Source organism: Sinohyriopsis cumingii, chromosome 5, assembly GCF_028554795.1.
Source record: "Sinohyriopsis cumingii isolate HCF-2022 chromosome 5, ASM2855479v2, whole genome shotgun sequence".
Classification (NCBI taxonomy): Eukaryota; Metazoa; Mollusca; class Bivalvia; order Unionida; family Unionidae; genus Sinohyriopsis; species Sinohyriopsis cumingii.
The window spans coordinates 90,220,225-90,246,942 of NC_142965.1; the positions used below are offsets into that span (position 1 = coordinate 90,220,225).

General features: G+C 38.7%; 1 long non-coding RNA gene across 1 annotated transcript in view; it reads left to right on the forward strand.

Annotated features, from left to right (window-relative positions):
* Nucleotides 1-26,718, forward strand: part of LOC149799732 (uncharacterized) — a 61,283-nt gene that overhangs the window by 12,403 nt on the left and 22,162 nt on the right. The window lies entirely within an intron of this gene.

The window sequence follows — 26,718 nt, forward strand, 5'->3', positions numbered from 1 at the left end:
TGGAACTCAAAGAGTTCTGAGAAATCTAAGGACTTCCAGAGAAGTCCCTTGGACTTCCAGAGAAGTCCCTTGGACTTTCATGGCAATCTCATTCAGAGATTTCCACGATTGCTCAGAAATGTTTCACATTTCCGGAAACGCTAGCGTTTCCACAGTAGAATTTCAAAGACAAAAAAAAAATAATACTTTTTTTTTACCCTTGGAAACTCACAATGGGGGGATCAATGCATTTCTGGAAACGCGAGCGTTTCTAAGTCTCTTGGACTTCTGGAAACACTAGCGTGGATGAGAAGTCAGAGACTTCCAGAGAAGCCCCTTTGACTTCTGCGTCGGAATTCTTTATTTGACTTTTTAACAATCTCACTCGGGAGTTAATTAATTTTCGAGTCTCATACTCGTGTGATAGTGTAAGACGAATACTTTCAACTGCACGCGTCAACGGAATAAATTCAGATACCTGTTCGTGGGTAACTGTGGCAAGTGATCTATAAATGCAATTTTGCAGCATTTTAATGAACCTGTATCTCGCAGGAAGAGTATTTTTCTTCCCTGATAGCTCATTCAAGGATTCAAAATCTGACATAATTGTTTCAGTGTCTAGTAAAATATTAAAACCCCGCTGTTGCAATTTTTCGAGTTCAACAATTATGACATTTATGTTTTCGTGATTCATATTATTATATATTTTTATATTTTTAAATTGGGAAACGCTAGCGTTTCTGAGAAGTCCCTTGGACGAGAAATGCAAAGCATCGCCAGAGAAACTCTTCGTTTTTTTTTTCTTATACTGAGTTATCGTTGTTGTCAATGATATAACAGAATGAAATCTTCTGTTTGAGCTTCTTGGAAAATGCTGTTTTGTAGATCCCGGTTGCGACATGCTGTACAACAGGTGAACAAATACCGAAATACCTACTGGCGGCGTTTATTGACTGGAATACAATTTCTTCACCTGCGTTTATAGATTTAATAGCTCTTCTTGCAACTGTTTTACAACGCCCTGTGTTACCCAGTAGGCAGTTCTTGCTCTGAGTGACCACGCGAAGATTGTTTATAGAGTTATCAAGTATGTTACCGTTAATGTGATCAATGACAAAACCCTTAGGGATCACTCCATGGAAACATTCATAGACGAAACGATGACATAAATACCTCTTTGAGCACGTGGCAGTAAATCTTAAATAACCAGCATTATCAACTGTACCAACTGGTCGTCTTCGCGTGCAGTGTCGCACCGTTCCATCTCGGTTTGCCTCATAATTTGGAATAGTTGGATGTGCAACAAATTCTTGTTCGGGAACAAATTCTTGTTCGGGAACAAATTCTTGTTCGGGGACGAATTCTTGATTCATTATACTATAAGCAAATCATTTGTCTAATTCATAATTTGTCTGAAAACTTATTTATGTAATCACGCTCCGAGAACGTGTTCGAGTCTGGATTTTTTTTATCATAATACCGTTTTAGTTCTCGATAGCGTTTTCCCCCACACGCTGAACATAATTGAGTTTTTCCTCGTACTCCAATGCCGCATCTGATACACGGTATCGGTCCTAGACTCCCACCGCGGACCTGTTGAGCATGTTGTCCACAGTATTCGCCTCTGCAACGTCTGTTACACGGCGCTGATGAATTTAGTTTGATCCACTTGCATGAGTGCGCTTGCGCACCAGAGAAATGCTTTGCATGAGCGATGCTAGCATCGCCGGAGAAACTCTTTGAGTTTCCGTTCATTATATATAATATTTTTGTCTATTTAAATACTTGTCTTAATTATAATATGGAGGAATTTGAAAGACTATCCAGAATAAAACCCGTATCAGGTTCTCGATTCGATCTTGACCGGTTAACCGCTGATCCACGACGAAGAGAGTTAAAGGAACTGCTTGGTGTTATCAAGAATGCCAAGGAAGAGTTTCGTCGTGATGGTGCCGCACATGTGTGGTCGACATATAAAATTATCCCCGACGCGAGCGTTATCATTGATGCTACCATGAACGATACAATCGCGCGTAACATAATTGGGTATCTCGACGATAGAAGATATTTCATACAGATAAAATTTATTATCAAAGTGGTCAACGAAAACGACGATGACACGTGGATTATCCGTGATAAAAATGATCCTATCCTTGACATTAAAAGGAAAACTATTTTGTTGAGCAATAATTCTAGACCAGGAATGTTGACGGGGGTTGATATACCGTATTACGCCAGATCGTATCCAGTAACTGCAGTCGTTTACGGAATATATCCGATAAAGAAACCAAGTGTAGATAAACTCACGCCAATGAAAACATCAGTGGTGTTAAATTGTGTAGCTGAGCGAGTAATGGAACATTTTAAAAACGCAGCACGTGGAAATGGTCTAACTGAGATCAGAAAAAATAAAATAACAACATGGGCTAATCGAGTCAAAGATGTAGGGGCCACAATTAAGGATGTTGCCGCGCTAGAAAAATTATTAAGATTTCCTATAACGGTATTATCGCTAACAGGCGAGGAATTGTATAAATCGAAATACAACCGTAGTGGAGCTTCAATAACAATTATTGATCATAACAGCCACGCCTGGACGGAATCAGTTAAAATATTTCCACGCGATCGTGTTATAAGGTATTATTCCGCGGGTATGTTTGATTGTATTTATCAAATGAGTAAAACCGATCCGGTATCGGTATGGTTGTTTAGAAGTTCTGAAGTTGGTGATTATGACCAGTTCGTGACCCCGAACGGAGAAATATATAGAACTGCGGAGTTACAAAATGAAATGAAAGCGCTCACAGAAAAATATTCAACTGAGCAAGTTGATCAATTACTAACTAATTGTTTTACTGTTCCAAGTGTTGCCGCACATATAGCACGACAAAAAAATAATTGGAAACCAACCATGAAGAGTTTTCTCGAGAATGTTCAGCAGAGTTGCATCGAATACGGACACGGCGGTTTATGGAATAGTGTATTTGTTAGTGATAATATGGTATCGGTGGATATGATTGCGTGCTATCCAGGAAGTTTTCTTGGCTATGGCGAATGCGCTGAATACTTTAAACGATTTGGACATCCCACAAATTTAATGACAAGAGTAGCTATTAACGGACCTTTACCTGATTTTGACCTGACTGGATTTGCTCGCGTGGAATCGTTCGAATTTGCAACACGGTTACATCCTATTAATTATGCTTGGTTTGGCAGACATTTCCACGAAAGGAAGTGGGTGCCGTTTCCGTTGTTGCGGTTTATGGTTGACAAAACAATACTAACATCTGTTGTTGTCAGTGAGGGGATTATTTGTTACTCAAAACAAACCTCAGTTTGGTTACCAACTCCAACTGATACTGCGTGTTATTCTGACTTAAAATTAAATTATCCTACAGCGTCTGAAGAAGAATTACGCACACTGGCGTATAAACATGATGAGCGCAACTGTAAAGATCTCGGCCGAAGATTCATAGGTAAATTTACTCAAGGTGGAGCATATGATCATAAACGACATCACAGTCGATTAATTATGGATGAAGAAGAATTAAATTTCATTATCGCTGATACTACTGCGAAAGATACATTTTGTAGCCGCGAGGATATAATAATATCATTGCCGGGGATGCCTGGAAAACGATTAGGAACAGTTGTTAGTTATATCGACGGCGATTCAGCTCAGTACACTCATTTGAGATCCTCTATGCTGGCTTATGTTTCTATAAATTTATTGTCGATGGTGAATAGAGTTCCCTTCGCGGTAAGGGTTGCAACAGATTCGTTTTATATTAACGAAGACGATTTAACAGCGTTAGATTTACCAACATCGGATGATCAATGGGGAACATGGCGAGTAAAAAAGGAAGAGTTGCACGCGTACTGTGAATCAGCTGATGTTGAAATTAAAGATGAATATCGTAAATCAACAACCTTGTCGTGGACAACTTTGTCGTTGCCTTCTGTGTACGATCCAATTGCTAGACACAGAACAGTTTATTTGAACGGACCTGGAGGCTGTGGTAAGACAACTCGTGCAATCGAACTATTTCGCGGTTCTGATTTGGTCGTGCTAACACCAACACACAGACTTGCCAGAGAAATGATACAACGCGGAGTAAAGGCCTGCACTTATCACGGCTTTTTCAAATACAGCGGCGGTACATGGACTCCTACGCGAATGGGAACGAAGTATATCCCGGAGAAAATCATCTGGGATGAAATAGACACTGTGCCGCTGGATACATTACAACGGTTCCTGACGTGGTTGTTAACGAAAAATACCGCAGTTGTGATGTGCGGCGATCATGGTCAACCACCACCATTTGTCGGCGAATCTCCCCACGAATGGTTACGAGGGTTTGTTGATTATTACGAGGAAATGCGTGATGACATCAGAGCGCTTGATGACACATTAAAGGAGTTTAAAAAACTAATTAGGCTACAAACCAATAAAGTCCAATGTGAAATAATGCGTGAAATAATTCCAGAGACTTCATTTGATAACTTTTTAACGGCGTGGAAACCAGATGATTTAATTGTTGCAAGTAGAAAATCAGTCAGAGATACACTTCAGCGGCGACTATTTCAGTTACAGCGGCAGAAATTTCCAACGTTGGAAGTGCCGTTATGTTATAGACCAGATGATACACGATTGCAGAATATTGATGTTGATATTCCCGGAAAACCAGAGAAACAAAATTTAGTATTGAATGATATAGTAACAGTTAACGTCGATGCGGTCGAAGATGCATTAGCAATAAATAAATCACCGTGGACACTAGGATATGCTATGACGATTCATTCAGCACAAGGATTAACTATTTCTGATACAACTGTTTGGATCGTTGATGACCGCATCGAATGGTCAAATTTAGTTTATTTAGCCGTGTCCAGAGTAAGAAAGATGGCTCAGTTACGAAGAATTGTATTAGATACGTCAACGAAGTCAGCCGTTGTTGAGTTAACGCAAAAAGATCAAATAAAAAAAAAATTAGACAGTTACCGACAAAGCGACAAGAAAAATAATAGAGAGTTTAACCTGGATATCAACGCTGTGTTGTCGTTACGTGAGCGTCAGAATAATCACTGTGCGAGTTGTAATTGTTTATTGCTGTGGCAGTATTCGAAAAACGACCCAAGACAATTTACCGTGGATAGAATAGACAGCAATCTCGGTCATACGCGTAAAAATGTAATGCTGACCTGTCTTGAGTGTAATCGACGCAGAGGTGTTGCTGCAGTTATTTAAGCGATCGAGGTGGTAATTGTGTATCCGCGGGGATCACCTGAAGTTGCTCGCGTGTGAATCCACGCTGAGGAGCAGTTGAATCTAATCTGTAGATTGCGTTTCTCCCAGTTGATCTGGTTATGCTGGATATCTTATGTGTAGTAACACTCCATATAGGATCAGTTGCCCTTTTTTTTCCTCCTTCGAGTTCGCCGGGTTCGTATAAATACCTAACGGTGACATTACCCAGCAACGGGGACGCTAGCGTCGTTGGCTGCGTTGAAACACGTTCACTGACGCGGGGTATATATTTTTTTGTGATTGCATTTACAGGTCTCATGTTTGTTGTTCTGGTAATTTCATTATTCAGTGCGGCTATCACGTTTGGCAGTCTTGCAACCCATTCACGAGATCTCGTATCGTAAATGAATTCCCTCGCGTACTGGTATCCGAATAATCTCTCAGCGAGTGTTCTATTAAATCGCTCAACAATTGCCTGATCGTGATGAATTTCAGTATGCCCTCGTCGTATAACAACGTTATGCTGCTTTGTCAACGATGACACCGCGCCCTGAAATTCCTTGCCAGGATCAACTTGTAATAATCGTGGCCAGTTTAGAGGTCCTCGTTGATAAATTCGTTTAAACGCAGAGGCGACTTCGGACGCTGTTTTAGTCGCTAACGGTTCTGCTTCTTTGTATCTACTGGCAACATCAACTACTGTTAGCGCGTATTTGTATATTTTTCTACGGACAGTATCATGAGGCAGGAATAGTATGTCAGCCTGATGAACTTCATTGGGGGTACTAACATCAAAATGTGCAAAGTTGATTTGTCGAGGTGGTGGTAAGTAGATTTGCCATATTGCTTGTTTTGATAGCCAATTTTTGGCAACCTTGCGTGTTACTGATGCCGCGTTGGCGAGTTTATTAATTGCTGAGTTACCTCTCCAGTATCCGGCCGGGGAATAATAAATCGCTTCCATTGTTATTAATTATCCAGCGCCTAATGCTAATTTAGATTTCATCGCTGATCTTATTAACCAATTAGCGAGTGACTCCTTAAATGATTTATTTTTTATGGCGCTTAGTGCATGAATTAATTTCACATCCGCGATATGCCTGTCTTGCAGATCTTTACTTCGATAAGCAACATCATGCATGTGACACGCTGCGTCGATAGCGTTTATCGGATACTCTCCCGGTTTTGGTTTAGACTGTTCATCAAGTCTGATATCTAGTCGTGTCCCTGGACCGCAGTAATTGTATCCTGGGAGATGCTTTTCTCCGGGATATTTAGCCCAAGGGGTACCTGGAAGTCGTCCGAGGGTTGCTGCGATGTCACCTCCGCTGACTTTGTCAGGCTTTTTTTTTGAAATCTAAATTTTTTTGTGCCACATCGCGCACACTTACCAGAAAGTGCTTGTCTGTTATTTTTTGTTGTAATGGTTGTTAGATCATTCGTAGGGGTTTGTGCCTTACACTTCACACAATATAGATCCATAATTATTATTCCTTATATACAAATGGAGATCACTGATTTTTCTGCGACGCGAAGGAAAGAACCAGTCAAGCATAATTCCGCGCTACCAAATTCTATCAGAATGATCATCATAGGACCGTCAGGATCAGGTAAAACACAGCTGTTGCTGAACATGATAATGAAGTGGATGAAATGGGACAAACTATACTTGATAGCTCCGTCTGTGGATGATCAACGTTGTTATGATGTTATAAAAGATTTTAATGAGAGTGCAAAAGCGCTGAGTGAAGACGGCGAGGATGTTGTTGAATTTATAACTGATATTGAAGAAGCTCCGTCCGTGGAAGACCTTAACGGGGAAATAAATAACCTAGTAGTGTATGATGATGTGATGCTGGACAAGCAAAAAAATCCTGCAAGAATATTTTCACGAGGTCGTCATAAAAACACTGATGTGATTTATGTTACTCAGCGTTATACACAAATTCCTAAAGTAATCAGGGATAACTGTAATCTTCTTGCGGTGTTTAATGGAGTTGATGTTCACACGCTGAGAAACATTCATCAGACATGGTGTAGCGGTGATATGGACATAAATAAATTCAAAAATTTCTTTAGTCGCGCTCAAAGAACCCCGCATGGATTTGTGACAATAAATTTACACGACCCGCGTACACGATACCGCGTCGGCCTTGATACACTATTTGCGACATAAAAATGTTTTCTTGGAAACTCATTTCGTAGAGCAGCAGGGGGGCGCAAACTACACCTGATTTTTCGATGATACCTCACCGTGGAAATTATGTCGGATACGAGTCGGATTTATTGAAGTAACTCGCGTTATATCAGCGGAAATACAAAGCATTTTCAAGGACATTTTTTTTTGTCTCGTTTTCTGAATAAAAGTGTTATTTCATGGAAATAACGCTTCTATCGGGAAAAGTTTCAGTGGAAGGGGTGTCTCGGAAAAGTATTTTGTAGGATTCCCCCCCCCCCCTGCTGCTCAAGTAAAGGCTTCGATTTTGTCAAAGGTAAAATATCAAATTTGGTGCGTAAAAAAAACAGCCCGTCAAATTACTTAGCCCCAGCGAAATGCCCCCCGAGATCAGTAAAGCTATAAACGACGCAGCAAATAAAAAAATAAATGAACTAGCACAGGAAGTTGCTAACACAAATCTCGCAAAGGAAGTAGCAAACACAAGTTTCGTAGGCGGCGGTCTTCGTTTTAGATGAAATTCTTAATAATAAAATGTTCGCACAAGTGTCAAACGAAGTGTTCGACATGGACGAGCCTGTAGGTAGAGATACATCCGTGCGTGATTTCCAGTATTTCTCGTACGACGCAGTTGAACCAAACACATCTAATCGCTTGGAAATTCAAGTTCATGATACAACAAGATATTTTCTTCCATCTGAGGCGTATATCGAAGTTGTTGGGGAAGTTGTTAAAGCAGATAATACCGCCTATGCAGCAGATTTTAGGGTCGGATTTGTTAACAACGGCATTATGGCATTACTCAAAAACGCTACTTACATGATCGACGGAAGAGAGATTGAGTCAATTACTAATGATGTTGACTTAGCAACGACGATAATAGGCCTAGCTAGATACTCGGATGATTTTACCAGATCAGCTGGCCCTAGTATGATGTTTGCCAAGGATAATTCTGATCATCCCGATAATAGGCCGTTTATTGTTAGAAGACCGGTTGATCGCGCCGCTCCTGCTGCTCCCGCTGGTATCGAAGATATGATTATTAATACTAATCCTGATTATAATCTCGGATTTGCCACGCGAAAACTTATGCTAGAAGGAGGTCGCAAAAGATTCTCTTGTGCTATTCCGTTATCCCATATATTTGGATTTTGTAGGCATTCCAGGAAAATTATCTACGGAGCAAAACACTCCGTTACGTTTGTCAGAAAGGGGAATAGCGACGATGCTATCTGGCGAGAATTTACTATTGATCCCGCTACTGGTTTGCAACACGCCAATGATACCGCGAATAATGGCGGCCAGGTAAAATTACTCAAATTTACCTTGTGGATGCCAGCGATAACCCCATCAATTATCGAAGAAGAAAAATTATTGTCGTTTATGAACCAAGGTGGTAAATCTATCATGTCATGGCTGACAACAACAGATTCCATAAATACCGATATTGATGGTGATTTTACCTGGCGTATTGCATCGCAGCAAGGTACCTCTGCACCTAGGCATATATTTATCGCTTTTTTTGCACACGCGAAGATATAATCAAATACGCAGCCACATGATATTTGATAGTATCCACGCAACAAACGTATCACTAAGAGTAAATGGCCAACAAGAACCATCGGAGGAAATTTCAATTAATTTTGAAAATTATTCTACGGCCCGCGCGTATCATCGCTTGCTAAGTTTCATGGGTCGCGATCAAAATATCGATACCGGATTGCAAATATCGCAGCTGGATTTTAATAAATTTTATCCTATCTATTACTTTTCCTTGGAACATCTCGATTTGGTAAGGCAATCCGTCGTTGATATCCATTTCAAAGCAAGAATTCGCAAGGGAAATAATTTATATAAAGCAGTTGCAGTGATTCTCAGCGATAGAACAATGATCTTGGAAGGCATCAGTGGCAGAATGAGAGTCATCGACGCTCCTGTCGAAAAAATGTAACTTTAAAATCGAAGATTTTAAGATTTCTAAATTTAGATTAAACGATTATTAATATGCCATACGAACACGTCAGCGTAACTCTGACCCCGGGTCAGATGAAAAAACTCCAAACAGCAACAGCAAAACGATGCGGTGTGAAATTAACCCTGAAAAATGATCAAATTCAGGGCGGACCTAACAAACTGTCGCTAACTAAGAATCAACGTGAACGCTTTACCAAAGCCAAATCAGCGAATTCCGGCGTTCATGTGAATCTTAGTATAGGTGCCATCAGAGACATGGTCAAAACGGGCGGAATTTTCCCTTTCCTAGCCGCTATTCCTGGATTATTATCCGGGGCTCTTCCGGCAATTGCAAAAGCGATAGGATTAGGTGCGGCCGGAGCTGTAGGCGACAAACTAGTACACAAAGTAATGGGAGGGCGATATGGTAAAAAAAAGGGAAGCGGCCTTTATCTAAGACGCCCCCCATACGGATCCGGCCTAAGATTAGCACGGCCTATTCAAATTTAGATTTATTCAACGAAGCAAAAAATAAAAAAATAAAATTTTTCAGAGGCGTATTTATGCGGGATCAACTACCAGAAAAACCAAACCCCACCGAGACAGGAATAATAAATCTCGATTCAAATACTGGCCCTGGCACACACTGGGTCGCCTATGCGATTAATCCTCGCGAAGTTGTTTATTTTGACTCGTACGGACTAGCGCCACCAAAAGAATTTATCAATTACGTGTCAAAGTTAAATATTCCGATTTGGTATTCGACACTTCCGACGCAGACGTTAATGGATCCACCGATATGCGGCCCAGAATCAATTGATGTCCTCGACGCAATTTCAAAATCATCCGGTCCGTATCATAGAATCGTATTTGAATATGCCATAGATAAATATCATGGTTGATATTTACGGAAGATTCCTCTACAGGAAGAAGGAAGTAGCCGACGTCGATCTATCAAAGTTCGCCACGAGGGAGGATATTAACAATCTTTTGTCGCTGTCAGAGGTAGATCCTGGCGAAGTTGCTGTTTTTCAGAGCCGCGAAGGAAGATTACAAACCAGCAACGTGAAAATAACAGATATAATCAAGCGAGACGAATATAACGATCGCATTAATCAATTTACTAGCCTGTCAGATTCGGTATCAAAATCCATCGCTGATATCGCCGATATTATAGCGAAGTTACCCTCGAAGGCTAATATCGCGGATGTGGAAAAAAAGGACAACGAGTTATCAGCAACGTTGCTTCTGAAGGCTGATAAAGCATTACACGATGATCTTCAAGAAAGATTGACAAAAAGATTAAATGGGCTAAATAGAGATCTTAAAAAACTCGACGATACCTTAACCAAATTTAGCAAAAAAATCGAGGAAGATATAAAAACATCCAGCGATAATATCTCCACCGCCGCAAACGAACTAGCAAAGAAAAAAGCCGATCAAGCATCGCATGACGATCTTAGCGATAAAGTAAGAAAAATCAGCGAAGATATTACTAAAATTTTCACCGATGTTACCGAAATAAATATCGTACTGAGTCAGAAAAGCGATAAAACATCGCACGACGATATCAACAAGGAAATAAAAAGAATCGACGAGAATATTGACAACATTGACAGGGATCTTAACATAGTGCATGGATTGGCGCTTCAAAAAGTCGATACATCGGTGTACGACGGAGAAATTCAAGATTTAAGAGCGAAACTTCTTGACGCAACCACAAAAATTAGCGATATTAACACAAAAATATCGTCAATGAATCTTGGAAGATTGGCGCGTATTTCGATACCAGCGGAGGTAGAAACAAAAAAAATTGATTGTCATGTACCATTTGTGGTAAAAACACTAAATGGTATATGGACACCCGAGAATGACACATTTAGCTTCACCGCGCCAATTACTGGCATATATCGAATATATTTTATCGCTGGGTTAAAATTCAATGTGAGAGCCGGGGATCGTCACAGATGAATATTATCCCGGATTTTTAATTATTTTTCTACGTGAAAATTCCGAGGAAATATCTACGTCAGAACCACCAGATAGATCCACGATAATAAACATAAAAGTACAGATCAATTATCATGTAATTTTCGAATATTTATCCGGAGCACCACAATTGGTTGAATAAATTAACTAATAAATGACCGCATCGGACTACCGATACAATCAGGCGCGTTCATGGCAGGATTCGCTAAAAAAGCTCCTCGACGAGTATCAGGTAAAAATAAAAAAATATCAACGCAGATTAATTGCCATCGATGTTGCTGTGTACGCGGTAAGTGCAATTATCGCCGGCGCAGGGATAATCTTATCCGCGGTAACAACAATCGCGCCGATCGCAGCAACGATAATAATCTCGTCGACAACAACAATCGCCGGTGTTCTCAATATTATCGCAAAAAAATATCCTCATGCACAAACGAAAAATTATCTCTGTACACGAGTAAACTATCCCAGGTCAACGAGGCGTATTCGAAATTATCATCGCTGCTTTCTGAGAGTCTCAACGACGGCGTTATATCCGATCTAGAATTTTCTGTGATGGTAAATATCTATTCTGAGATTGAACAAATGAATATCAATAATGTCGGAACTAGCTCAAATCGTGACAAACACGACACCGCCGATAACAACACTGATATCGGCAAGCTCAACCAGGCCAGAATTTAGTATCGATTTTCCAATTCCAATTAGCGTCAAGGAAATTGCGCTGTCACAGTTACGCGTCTATAATAGCTGGCCCAATGTTAGATCGAAATCATTTGGTAGATTATCATCGAATAATTCGCTTGTTTTTGCCAATAAAAACCGCCCCGATGGAACTCCCGATTGGATCGTCGTTGGCATACCAACAGGCAGTTACGAAATTGAGCAAATCGACAAGGAACTTACCAGTAGAATATCGAATATAACCGGTGATGATAAGCCAGGAATAAAAATATTAGCACACGAACCAACGCTGTCATCGATAATCGAAGTAAAATCGCCATATATCGTCGATATTTACCAGTCATCGATTAGGACAGTTCTAGGTTGGCCCGAAATCGCACCTCTGGCAAAACCAGAAAAACCAGATTTTATTATTCCAGGTTGGCACGAAGAAGCTCCTCCAGAGCTACCGGAGCCAAAAAAATCAGATTTTACCACCGACGAAGGATGGTACGGAGATATCAGACATAAACCTATAATCCACAGCGCCATTAATCTCATGAATAACCACAAATTTAACCTGGTGATGTTCGCTTTTACTTTTAGGGACGAAAGAATTCTCTCGTGGTTGTCTCTTCCTAAAATTCCCCCCGGTGTGAAAATCTTCGACGCTACCAATATTAACAGGATAATAACCCCCGTAGACGGTATCTTGATAAGAAGAACCCTCGACGAATTCATTCAAGAACATAAATTACAATTAAATTTATTGCGGAAATCCTTTCATGAATGCATCTTAAATAAATCAGGTTCATGTAGCGAAATTATCGAACGCGTGAAGATTTTAAATCAACTCGCGAATGATGTTGAATATTATCACAACATGTTCATTCGGGCGATAATCGACGATATATCAATTGCCGATTATGTTCTTCCTATTAGCAAATTCGAGTTGATCAGAAATTCAGGAGAAAAACAAAAATTCATGAGAGTATTTGGATTAACTGAAGAAACGCTACCAAATTTCAAATTTCCCGATTATGATGTTGATGAAATGAGAAAATCCGTCACTGATACCATCGATGATTTATTTCCGAAATTACACGCCGCGTGGACTAAAAAAATACAATCAGAATCGATTCTCAAACACAATAATGATCCTGCCGGGCAAGGGCGGCATATCTCGCCGGGTATCGTTAACATAACGGAAGTTATCGCGATTTATCTTCACGCGGATGTCGTCGAAGGTAGCTACAACGTGGATTCGTCTGTGTCAAAGCAGGTGCAGCTGGGATTTATCTTATATTCGTTTTCACCTAGCGCATCTCCGGGTTTTTTGATAATAAAAGAGCCAGTAAATCCGTTTTATCTGCGATGTCACAATCGATTATTGTCGAGGATAAATTTCAAACTGACGGACCAGAATGGAAATTTGCTTGATATACGCGGGGAAACACTGAGTATCAACTTGCTGGTGAGATCGTAGAATCGAAGATTCTTAAATCTGCCCGCCAGAGAAAAATAAATAAAAACCAGGAAATTTTTCAAAATTAGTAAAAAAATTTTAATTTTGATGGGGTAAATACCCGTCAAATTGAATAATTTATATAATTTAGTAAATTTGTTGGGGTAAATACCCGTCAAATTGAGTATTTTATATAATTTTATGTTTTTGAGGGGGTAAATACCTGTCAAAATTAAGAAAATTGCACAATTTCAGTAAATAAATTAATTTAGTAAATAATAAAAAAAAATAATAAAAATCAGGGAAATTAAGAAATTTGTGTAATTTTATGTTTTTGATGGGGTAAATACCCGTCAAATTGTGTAATTTATATAATTTCGTGAATCTGCTGGGGTAAATACCCGTCAAATTGAGTAATTTATATAATTTCGTAAATCTGTTGGGGTAAATGGTAGTCAGAAATAAGAAAATTGTACAATTTCAGTAAAATGAATAAAAAAAAAATAATAAAAATTAGAATTAGAATCGAAGATTCTTAAGATTCTTAAAATTTTGTTTTTTTTGTGGCAAGAATCAGGAATCTTCGATTTTAATTCAAGAATCTTTGATTCTGCTTTCATCGACCAGCTTTTTTAGCTGCCTGACGCGCGAGCTGGTAATTTTTCTCGATTCATATTCGTCTGATAAACTCGACCTTACTTTTTCTACCAGCGTCGATAATTTAATGAAATCCTCGATTTGATCATCGCTGACAGACGCAAGCGATTGATACATCGCAATCTGGATTTTCTTTATGAACTTGTATTCAGATGGTAGCGTGTACCTGTATTCGAGCTTTCCTTGGACGATCGTCTCAAATTCGGACCGGATTTTACCTGCGTCCAAATCAGAAGATAAATTTACATTTTTATTGTTTAAATCCTCGATAGCTTCGATGATATTGTTTACGTTTTCTTCATTCATTTATATTATATTTGTAATCTTCAATTTGAAAAATTTTCGATTTCACCTTCCGAATCGGATATTATCGGAATATAAGAAAATTTGATCCACTCGCCGAATTTATATGAAAATGTCGCATTTTGAATTTTTTCTGCCGCACGTAGCACCGAGGCTTGATTAATACCAAAATACCTTGCGGCGGCGTTCATCGACGTGAATACAATTTCTTCATTTGTTTCTCGATTTAATGATTTTACCGCCTTAGCTGATCGATATCCGCCATTAAATTTACAATTTACACTTTGAGTTACCGCGCGAAGATTGGATAGTTTGTTGTTAGGTTTATTTCCGTCAATGTGGTCGATAACAAGACCGATTTTTATTGGTCCGTGAAAACACTCGTATACGAACCTGTGACAGAAATAAGTCGTACATCTTCGTTTTTTATCATTACCGACGGTAAATTTGAGATATCCAGATCTATTAACATTACCGACTTGATTTTTCGTTTTGATATGCCTAACGACACCATCAGACGACGCTTCGTATCCCTCGATCGTTGGATGAGATTTAAACTCGTGTGTCATTGTTGTTTCAGGAATCGTTGATTTCAGACTCATAGTAATATCTATCTGTTTAAATCGTATTTGCTTTGAATCGATTAATATAATCTTCTTCGCAGGTTATTACCGACGAGGATCTTTTTTCGTAATATCGCCGTAATTCTCGATAATTTTTTCCTCCACAAGCCAGACACAATCGAGTTTTCCCTCGCGTGCCAACTTGACAAACTAAGCAACGTTGTGGTCCTTTACTGCCACGCCGAATCGCATGTATGTGAGCGCCGCAATAATCGCCTCTACAGGATTTGTCACAGAATTTTGTTGAGCCGATTAGTATCCACTTGCATTGATTCATTATAATTTAAACATTTGTCTAAAATATAATCGATGGATGCATTTGATCTTGATGAGGCAGAATATATTATACCTGAGGTTGACCGAGCCAAGAAAGAATTCTTCGGTGATGGAGCTGTTCACACTTGGTCGACATGGAAAACAAATTCCATCGATGCCACGATGAACCTGGAGCGAGCTAAGAAAATAATCGAGCATATAAAAACCGAACACAAAGAAGAGCGATTTATCTTTGGGATAAAATTTATCGCACAAATGCCCGATGATACCTGGATTATTCGCGATAAGCGAGATCCTGTGCGTGGCGGTAAGAAAAACGTTGTTCTCGATAAAAATTCTAAGCCCGGATTATTACTTGGAATCGATGGCCCTTATTATGCTAGATCCTATCCAGCTAGTGCAGTCATTTATGGAATTTATCGGCTAAATAATAATCCGGATGTGAAAAACCTACCTGCGATGAAAGAATCGCCAATGATAAATTGCGTGGCCGAGCGTGTTATCGAGCACATGAAAAACGCCCGACGTGGATCTGGTTTAACACAATTAAGGCTAGATAAAATTAATGCGTGGACGAAGACTGTCGCTAATGGTGCATCGGTGGACGATGTAGCTGCGTTGAGTAAAAAACTTAAATTTCCTATCACGGTGAAAACGTTATCGGGAGAAATATTATACTCGTCGCCGTATAGATCCCGAGGAGCACCAATCGAGATCGTCGATCACAATTCCCATGCGTGGTCGCAGTCGGTAATGATATTTCCGCGGGATCGTATGGTCAAATTTTATCCCGTGGAATTTTCCACGGCGGATGTTGAGAATAATAATTCCGATGCTATGTTCAGATTTATCAAAAAATTAAGCGCATCTGATCCAATATCGATATGGTTATTTTCGAGTGAAGAAAAATACGATCAATTTATTCTACCATGCGGTGATATTTACAGGGACGAAATATTACACGAGTCGATGAAAAATCTCGCGGTGAAATATTCGTCGAATCCCGACCAGTTGCTAACGAATTGCTTCACAGTTCCGTCTGTGGCCGCTCATGCCGCTAGAGAAAAAAACTCATGGAAGCCTACGAGGAATGAATATCTCGCTGGTATTCAACTTAGTTGTATCGAATACGGCCATGGCGGATTGTGGAATACCAAGTACGATTTCGAAGATATGATTTCCGTTGACATGAGCGCGTGTTATCCTGGAAGTTTTCTTGGATATGGCGATTGTGCAGATTATTTTGCTAAATTCGGCCATCCTACCAGCGAGATGACAAGAGTAGCGATTAACGGACCGTTACCTGATTTTATCATGACCGGATTCGCTTGTGTAACGTCATTCGAGTTTGCTGAAAATTTACATAAAATTTGTTATATTTGGTTCGGCAGGCATTTATCCCAGCGTCGTTGGGTTCCTACAGTGTTGTTGAGATATATGCTAGATTCGTCGATGTTAGTGTCGTTGACGGTGAGCGAGGCGATTATATCCTACAGAAAACAGACCGATGTGTGGCTACCGACGGACTGTGACAACGCGAAAGATATAGGAAGAAAAATAATTGGTAAATTTACTCAAGGTGGATCCGTTGATCACAAACACCGGCACACTAGATTATTTATCAACGACGCCGAGATGGATTTTATAATCGCCGATACGGTATCACGAGGAATATTTTGTAATAGAGAGAATATTATGATTGATGGAACAAAGTTAGGTACCGTGATTAGTTACCTTGATGGAGAATCAGCACAATATACACATTTGCGATCGTCGATGCTCGCTTATGTTAGTATAAATTTGCTGTCGATGATAAACAAATTTTCTGATATCGCGGTAAGAGTCGCGACGGATTCGTTCTATATCGATAAAAAATACCAGTGTAGGCTGGAAAATTTAATCACCGATGGTAGCTCCTGGGGAACTTGGAGGATAAAAAACGAGGATATTCTAGATTATTGCGAAGACGCCGATGTTGAAGATCGCGATGAATTTCATCGGGGTAGATTTGGAGAAATATCGGCAGCCGCATCTGCATTTGACCCAATTTCACGCAGTAAATTTGCTTACCTAAATGGACCTGGGGGTAGCGGTAAAACAACGCGAGTAATAAAGTTATTTGCAAATTCTGATATGATTGTGTTGACTCCGACACATAGATTAGCGCGAGAAATAAAGCAGCATGGCGTTAATTCTTGCACGTATCACAGTTATTTCAAATACAGCGGTGGATCATGGGACTCGGTGCGAATGGGAGACAAATATGTCAACAAGATTATAATATTTGATGAAATTTGCACGGTGAATTTAGATATTTTAAAATCGATATTAGCTTGGTTGGAAGGGAAAAATACCGCTGTGATAATGTGCGGAGATCACGGCCAACCTAATCCGATTGATGGTGAATCGCCTCACGAATGGCTCAGAAGTTTCGTTGACTATTATGAGGAAATCGACGCTGATTATAGATCTACAGATATTTTGTTGACCGAATTTAAGAAATTAATTCGACTACAACCGAATAAGATTCAGTGTGACGTCATGAGAAAAATAATCGACGAGACTCCGATGAACGATTTTCTAAATTTGTGGCGTCCCGATCATCTGATCGTTGCTAGTAGAAAAATTATTCGTGATATTATCCAGGAAATGTTATTCAAGCTGCACTGTGAGAAATTTCCAACGCTGCAGGTACCGTTATGCTACAGACCCGCTAATACTCGACGACAAAATATCGACGTTACTTTGCCATGCGGAAAAGAAAAAAACTTGGTCCTAAATGATATTATCTTTGTTGATATTAATCTTGTCAATGACGCGATAAATGCAGAAAAATCACCGTGGAAATTAGGCTACGCAACAACGATACATTCATCACAGGGACTGACCGTCGATGGTCAAGATTGGATCGTCGATGATAGAATTTCTTGGTCAAATTTGGTATATTTGGCCGTGTCGAGAGTAAGAAAATTATCTCAGCTAGGACGAATTCGAGTAAACTACATAAGTGACGCTGGCGGTAGTTGAGTATCTTCGGGGACTATTTGTAATTCTTCCTTGGTAAATCCGCGTTGAGGCGCTAACGAATCTAGGATATAAATAGCTGGTCTTCCTGACGATCTTGTTACAGCGGATATTTTGTGTGTTGTAACGCTCCAGGTTGGGTCGGTTGCTCTTTTTCTTCCTCCTTCAGCCTCGCCTTCTTTATATAAATACCTGACTGTGACGCTACCTAGTACAGGCTGAATTGTGGAATCTCGCTTTAGGGGTATATTCGATTTTGTAATTGCAATTGCAGGTTTCATTGCTATCGTTCGAGTTACTTCGTTATTCAGTGCGTTAATTACATGAGGCAATCTTGATACCCAATCGTGAGATCGATTATTCTGAATAAATTCACGCGCGTATTGGTATCCGAATAATCGTTCTGCGAGCGTTTTGTTGAATCTTTCGACGATAGCTTGATTGTGATGAACACCTACAATACCGCGACGGATTTTCACATTATTTTTTTTCATCAATGAAGTAACCGCGTCAAGAAATTCTCGACCCGGATCAACCTGGAGAAGATTCGGCCATGTTAACGAAGATCGAGAATAAATTTCGTTAAATGCCTTAGCAATTTCCATTGCTGTTTTATTCGATAATGGCTCTGCTTCTTTATACCTGCTAGCGATATCGACAATAGTTAGGACATACTTGTATGTGACGCCGTCGACGGTATCGTGAGGAAGAAACATAAGATCCGCTTGATGGACCTCATTAGGGACACTGACGGTGAAACTTGCGTATGGTAATTTCTTAGGCGGAGGAAGATATATTTGCCAAATTGCCTGTTTTGATAGCCACGATTGAGCGGTGGATGATTTTACTTTGGCGGCTTTGGCGAGTTTGGCTATCGCTGATTTTCCTCGCCAAAATCCTCGCGGAGAATAATATATCTGCTCCATATTATTTACCAGCACCGAATACTAATTTACCTTTCATCGCGCCTTTTATCAACCAGGATGCCAATTTCTCTTTGAAACTTTTGTCAGGAATCGCGTTTAGTGCGTGAATTAGCTTGATATCAGCGAGATGCCTTTGTTGCAAATCCCCGCTGCGATATGCGAGATCGTGATCATAGCAAGCGTTATCGATAGCGTTTACTGGATCTTCACCCTGAAATGGTTGGTTATTATCGTCGAGTCTGATATCGAGTCTAGTTCCGGGTCCACAATAATTATACCCTGGCAGATGCTTTTCTCCGGGATATTTCGCCCAGGGAGTCCCAGGTAGATTTGTCAAGGAGGCTGCGATATCTCCTCCGGTTCTTCTATTTTTTTTTTTTTACAAATCTGAACTTGCGTGTCTTACAAACTTCGCATTCTCCTGCAATTGCGTTTCTGTTATTGCGTGTAACGATTTCGGTTGGATTTATCGTAGCTGTGTGTGTGCGACACTTAACACAATATAGATCCATGTATTTTAGTATCATGAATGTAATTGATTTTTCAGCCACGAAACGACGCGAGCAGGTAAAACATCATGCGGTATTACCGAATTCGATTAGAATGATAATCATCGGCCCATCTGGATCTGGTAAGACACAATTGTTATTGAATTTGATCATGCGATGGCTGAAATGGGACAAATTGTATTTGGTTGCACCATCCGTTGACGATCAACGTTGTTATCAAGTGCTAAAAGAATTTAGCGACAATACCGATGAGGGTACAATCGAATTTATCACAGACATCAATGAAGCTCCATCTGTGGAGAATTTGGACGGCGATGTTAATAATCTTGTTGTATTCGATGACGTTATGCTGGACAAGCAGACCAACCCGACTAGGATATTCTCGCGTGGCAGACACAAGAATACCGATGTTATTTATGTGACACAGAGATATACGCAAATTCCAAAGGTGATTAGAGATAATTGCAATATTTTATCGGTGTTCAATGGCGTGGACACGCACACGCTGAGAAATATTCATCAAACCTGGTCCAACGGTGACATGGATATAAATAAATTTAAAAATTTATTCAGCCGCGCTCAGGCAACGCCGCATGGTTTTATTACGATAAATCTTCATGATCCACGCAGTCGGTATCGAATTGGTCTCGATCAAATTTATTCATGAAAAAGCAGCCCCACGTTGCAAAAAATTATTCCCAATAATTTATTTTTCCTGTCTCGGATGCTATATTTACTAACACACCGGCGCGACCACCCGATGCACTTGGTCTGAAATGCATGAAAATTAGCTCTCGTAGAAGGCTGTAAAAATGAAATCCGAGGCTTCTACAGAGAAAGTTCTCGTAGGAAGCTTTATTTGGTCTGGAAACAAAGGTCTGTTCAACTTCCCTGCTGCTACAAGGCATATGGAAAAGTGGGTCACAACAACCCACTCTCCATCCATTTAACTTTTTTAAAAATTAGGCAAAGATCCTAATCATAAAATCATAGCTCATAACATAAATTATGATCTTTCAGTCAGGTAGCCAATGTTGTTTACTGACCTGTGTCAAATATCAAGGACTATAACCCGTGCCAAACTCAGGATGAAATTATCTCCCCTTTGGTCGTCTTTGGTTGTTACGGCAATATCTGTATAAAAAAAATCAGATGGAAATATAGCATTCACTTTAAAATCTTATCTTAATATGAATTGAGTATCAGGTTTGATAAAATAATTTTTGTATGCTTTCCTAATTATGTTGTGGTTTACTGTCTTTGTCTATCAAGGAGCCAAAAGTTCATCTATATAGGAATCGTACTATCATCCAGTGATATACAATGATGCATGCAAAAATTGGCACGATGTTTGGAAAAATGTTATTACTGTAGATATGAGTCGTTATGGAGATATAGCAATGATCAGACAGAAATAATCATGTAAGGGTAAAAACATAAGTAAATACACACGTACTTAATACATACATCATTTGTTCACACAAGAACACATACATGGGAAGAAATACATATAAAGAAATAAATCGTCCCTTCAAACATACATACATACATACATGGGTAGAAGTACACAGATAAGCAATTAAGTCGTATAGATTGATGCATACGTACATGCTCAGAGCGGCATGCAAACTGGCTATAAGTAGATAATAGGGTTTGTCCATAGGACTTTCCTACAACCTGAGGCTATATATATATATATATATATATATATATATATATATATATATATATATATATATATATATATATATATATATATATATATATATATATATATATATAATCATTTGCCTAGAAAAGATATAATCTTGTACTATTACCAACAAAATATGTTGTCTTTGTGTTATATAAGTGTCTGTTTGTTTGTATATTTGTTGTATATTTGTTTGTCCCCATATACCCTTGTGTCCCTATAAACCCATCACATCACCCATGTTAAATTCCCATTGAACCCCAAGTACTTCCACATGTTAAATTCCCATTCTCCCTCAAGTGCCCCCACATGTTAAAATTTCCGTTGGAGGCTATTGTGCCATTCCCATTTGAGGCTATATTGCCATTTTGAGGTTATAGTGCTACATATAACTACTCTTTCCTGCCTGTGATGTGACCCCTGTTCTACACCATATTGAGTTTGATGTGACCCCTATTCTATACCATATTGAGTTTGATGTGACCCCTATTCTATACCATATTGAGTTTGATGTGACCCCTATTCTATACCATGTTGACTTTGATGTGACCCCTATTCTATACCATATTGAGTTTGATGTGACCCCTATTCTATACCATGTTGACTTTGATGTGACCCCTATTCTATACCGTGCTGACTTTGATGTGACCACTATTCTATACCATGTTGACTTTGATGTGACCCCTATTCTATACCATGTTGACTTTGATGTGACCCCTATTCTATACCGTGCTGACTTTGATGTGACCACTATTCTATACCATGTTGTCTTTGATGTGACCCCTATTCTATACCATGTTGACTTTGATGTGACCCCTATTCTATACCGTGCTGACTATGATATGACCTCTATTCTGCATTGTGTTCTTCATCAACTTGGCCTTATTACATTTTAGTTTTCCAAGAGAATAAGTATGAATGGCGATTTGGGGAGCTGTCTGAGTATTCATCATTTTGACAGTATGATTACCTTATGAGTCAAAATTTAATTTCGGGTGATTCAGCAGATTTAAGTTTGTACCTATTAAACTAATTAATTCAGCGTTGCATAGTTTACATATATCCTTGTTTGTTTCTTTTGTAAAATGCTCCTAGACTCACTGGTTAAACAAATGAATATTCGAAAACCGATTTTCTGTTCGAATATTCGCAAAAAGTATTCTAATTTGAATATTGGGATATTGGTTTCAGCTCTAGTAAATAGTATCTGACAGTCTCATAGACAGAGACAAATTTTATTTGGACATATTTTACTGACTATAAACAATAATACAACAATTAACTTGAACTATCTGACATTCATACAAGCCTACATATTGTTTATCGCTATTTATACAAATCATATACCTATGCTAAAAATAAGTACACCTACTCCCCCAACTTCTAATTGCTATGTCCAAATCCAATACAGAAAAATCAATTTCTATGAATAACTACATGCATTATTAAAATATACATGCGTAATGGCTATTCAATACACACACAAGACACCTTTATAAATGCATACAGATTTAAAAATAACAAAGACACGGAGATGGACAAAACTAGATGCAAAAAGTAGACAAAGCAGACATATACGGTTAGTGTAAATGCATTGAAAGCATGTATGTATATGTATCAAAACAGATCAGACTGATATCACAGAAAATATATGCAAACAGATCAGACTGATATCACAGAAAATATATGCAAACGTAGCGCAGGAAATCGGAGCAAATAAAACTTCAATCATACCGCAGAAAAAAAAGAAACGAAAAGCTATAAGCAATACAACGAAACTGAAACTAAAATGATTACGCATGCGGCAGAGCTACGCAAAAAAAAAAAACTACTAAAAGTATGATCGTAAAGGGAGGTAAATCCATAAAAACTAACTCATTTACCTGTGTCTATACATGGCACATTTACATAATAAGCACCCATCTCAGGTGTTTCAAATGGATTTAAAATTTTGAAGTCTGGAGTTGTCAGATTTGATAAATTCACGTCTCGTCCCGTTTTGTTTGGAAAACCTTGTACTTTCATAAATGTATGCTTCGATAAATGATGGAAGTCCTTACTTCATTTCACTTCTTTTAAGCTTCACGAACTCATGAAACCTAAATTTCTACATCAAAACAGTTATCAATATTCAACGTGAACTTCTCAGAAGAAATTGTGATCAAAGCACATTTATGATTACTTGCAAATATTTAATGATGTAAGCAGACCTGAAAGGCAACCATCGGACAAACAACAAGACCCCAAGCTCTAGTTTTTCAGGGAATCAAAAGAAACTCCGTAAACCGGAATGGCAAGCCTATCGTAAACGTGTCCTCTGATGATTTGTCTGATTCTGATTAGTATTTCTTTCAAAGGACTCAAATTTTGACCCTGGGCCTAAACGTATAATGTACTCAAAATGAAAGAAGACATCGTGAGTTTTCCACTCGAGTGGACTTTTAAGATGATCCAGTTCCGGTCATGATGAGCCTAAAGAAAGCCAGGCTCATCATGGGTCTGCACGTGTCAGCTTTGTTTCTTTTGGTTTCACTTGTGACTACCGCGTTGATACGAGCTTTCTACTTCATGAATCTGGCTTTCTCCAGGTTGCTGCGACAGCGACATATTTCTGGTCTCTGTTCTCGGAATAAACAGGTTAAGATTAATCTGTCCTTTCGGAGTTTCTTCCCAACATTACGTGACTTTCATTTATTATTTTTTAATTCTGGCAACACTAACACTGGAAATGTGTTTATTGTTGATATCACCTGAGTATTTGATTTCTGGTGTTACAGACATCAAGTTTGAGAGATTTATGTCTAGCAATGCAAATTTCGTGTACCAAGTACAGTTCATCAATGCTGTAATTCCGTCTCGTCTGTCGGTAGATTAAAAATATAGCGAATATTCCACTCGCAATTTCTGAGAGAAAAAATAATCTTCCTATCACTTTCATGCAGGTATGACTCGATGTAAAGTCGTACAAGTTTGCTAGGCCCACTAATATTAATATCCCTGTTTCGTGGATGGTTTAGGATAGGGGTCTCAAACTCAAACCACCCTGAGGGCCGCATGAGGGCATTTTCGATGGCCCAAGAGCCGTACCAGACTTGTTATTTCTCATGACACCTTGTGACACCAATCATTTTGCGGGCCACAGGATACGGCTTGGCAGGCCGCATGCGGCCCGCGGGCCGCGAGTTTGAGACCCCTGGTTTAAGGTTAGACCACGACGGTAGCTAGTCCCGCTAGTAAGCGGCTACACTATTCCGCCACCTCATAGTGGCGGCAAATTCCAATTTTTCAATAGAAAATTTGTTCCGACCCCACATCTTAATATGAATGACAAACTGTCTAGAATGGAATGGGAAAGATCTATATATGACCCGTATGAAAGTCTTCGCGTCAGTATTTACCTAAATAAATATTCTTGAACTCTTTATCATATGAATTAGTAGTAGTAGTAGTAGTAGTCTTTAATTCTTTTTCTTCTTAATATTATTATTATTATTATTATTATTATTATTATTTTTTGACTCTTCATCTTTTTAATGAATACCATTCATCATTCTCGTGATACACTTTCTCTACTAACTCTTCTAGACAAGCTGTTCAGGGATATATAATTTTGTATTTCATATTGTCGTACGTCTTTTTCCCTGATTATTATAACTGTATTGGATTAGGTTCATTAGAATAGGTGATAACCAAGATCGAAGACAATGCTGTATTACTTTGAAACAAAATGGGTGAGTCGTGTGATATCACATAGGTTTCGAGACTTAAAAACAAACTATTCTTGCATGGATTTGTGTATCTTTGGTATGCACAGGATGTAGGAGATGAAAAAGTTATTTTGCTCATTTTCAGACCACGTCTTAACAAATGGCATAAAGCATATCACTTTGATAAAATTCCTTATACTTTGTTCCCTTTAGTTCATATAATCAATGCTTTAGCAACCAATCTGCAAAATGCGCTCGCCATGCTCCGAAATCCCGCTCATATTTTTTGTTGTAGAGGAAAGATGGCATGATAGCATCCCAACAAAAACACGTATGTTTATGTTATGTGATTAAAGTCAATTAGAAAATGAATATCACTTTGTTTTACAATGTCCGTTTTATGTAGATCGTACAAACAGATTCATACTAGGAACTGTTGGCTAAAGTACCCATGTGAGGAAATATGGGCGGTCTTTTTACATATATTCAGTTCAATACACAGCTCACTGTTATATTTTGAGAACTCCCTAATTGAATTAGAGACTTCTACAATTTAATTAGGAAGCTTTATATATGAATTAAAGATTTGTCTAATTCATTTATAGACTGGTTATTTTCTTTCATTTATATACCTCTATTATTGAATTACAGACCTCTGTAATAGAATCAGAGACCTCTCTAATTAAATTGTACAGCTCCAAAATATTCTTGAATTGCAAGTATGCACCGCTGGGACCTAACCCTCTGGCTGACATTCTTCATCTGGTTTTCTCCGAACTTAAACTTTTAATCTATGCTGAAAGCAACTTTAGTTTCATTACTACAACTATTGGTTTTCAGATGCCCAATTATTTTTCTATTTAAACCATGAAATACATCTCCTGTAATTGAATTAATGGCTTCTCTTATTAATTTGCAGAGGTATCCAATTGAAGTAGATAGGTCCACAACTCAATTATAGACGTCAATAATTATGAATCTATGTCTCTAATTGAATTAAGGAGTTATCTAATTAAATTTGAGAGGTCTTAAATTGACATATAGAGCTAACTCATTAAATTGTAGAGGTCTCTAAATGAATTACAGAGGTCTCATTTAATTGAAAATATGTATAAACGGCAGCCCATAATGAAATCTTCTATTGTGTGATGAAGTCTAGAATCCGTCATGCTATCTCAACTTGCGCAATATGATTTTTCAGCATTCCACAGAAAGCAGCACACACTCATATAACTATGTTATTGTATTATATCTTTATGCATCCAAACAGTTATGTAATGCTATTTCGATTTCATATTCCTAGAGCTTTCCTTTTCTTCTTTGTTCACTGCACTGTGCCAAAATTTATTTCGTAATATGCTCACTAGATCATTTCAATACTGTCATGTAACAACAGTAGCATGGCCTATGGCCGACAATACCAATAAACAATTGTCATTGTTATATTGTAATATCTCGCTATAGATGGCATTGATTTTTACTACGCATTCTTTCAGTACTTTCTGTTTCGATTGGAATTAAATCAAA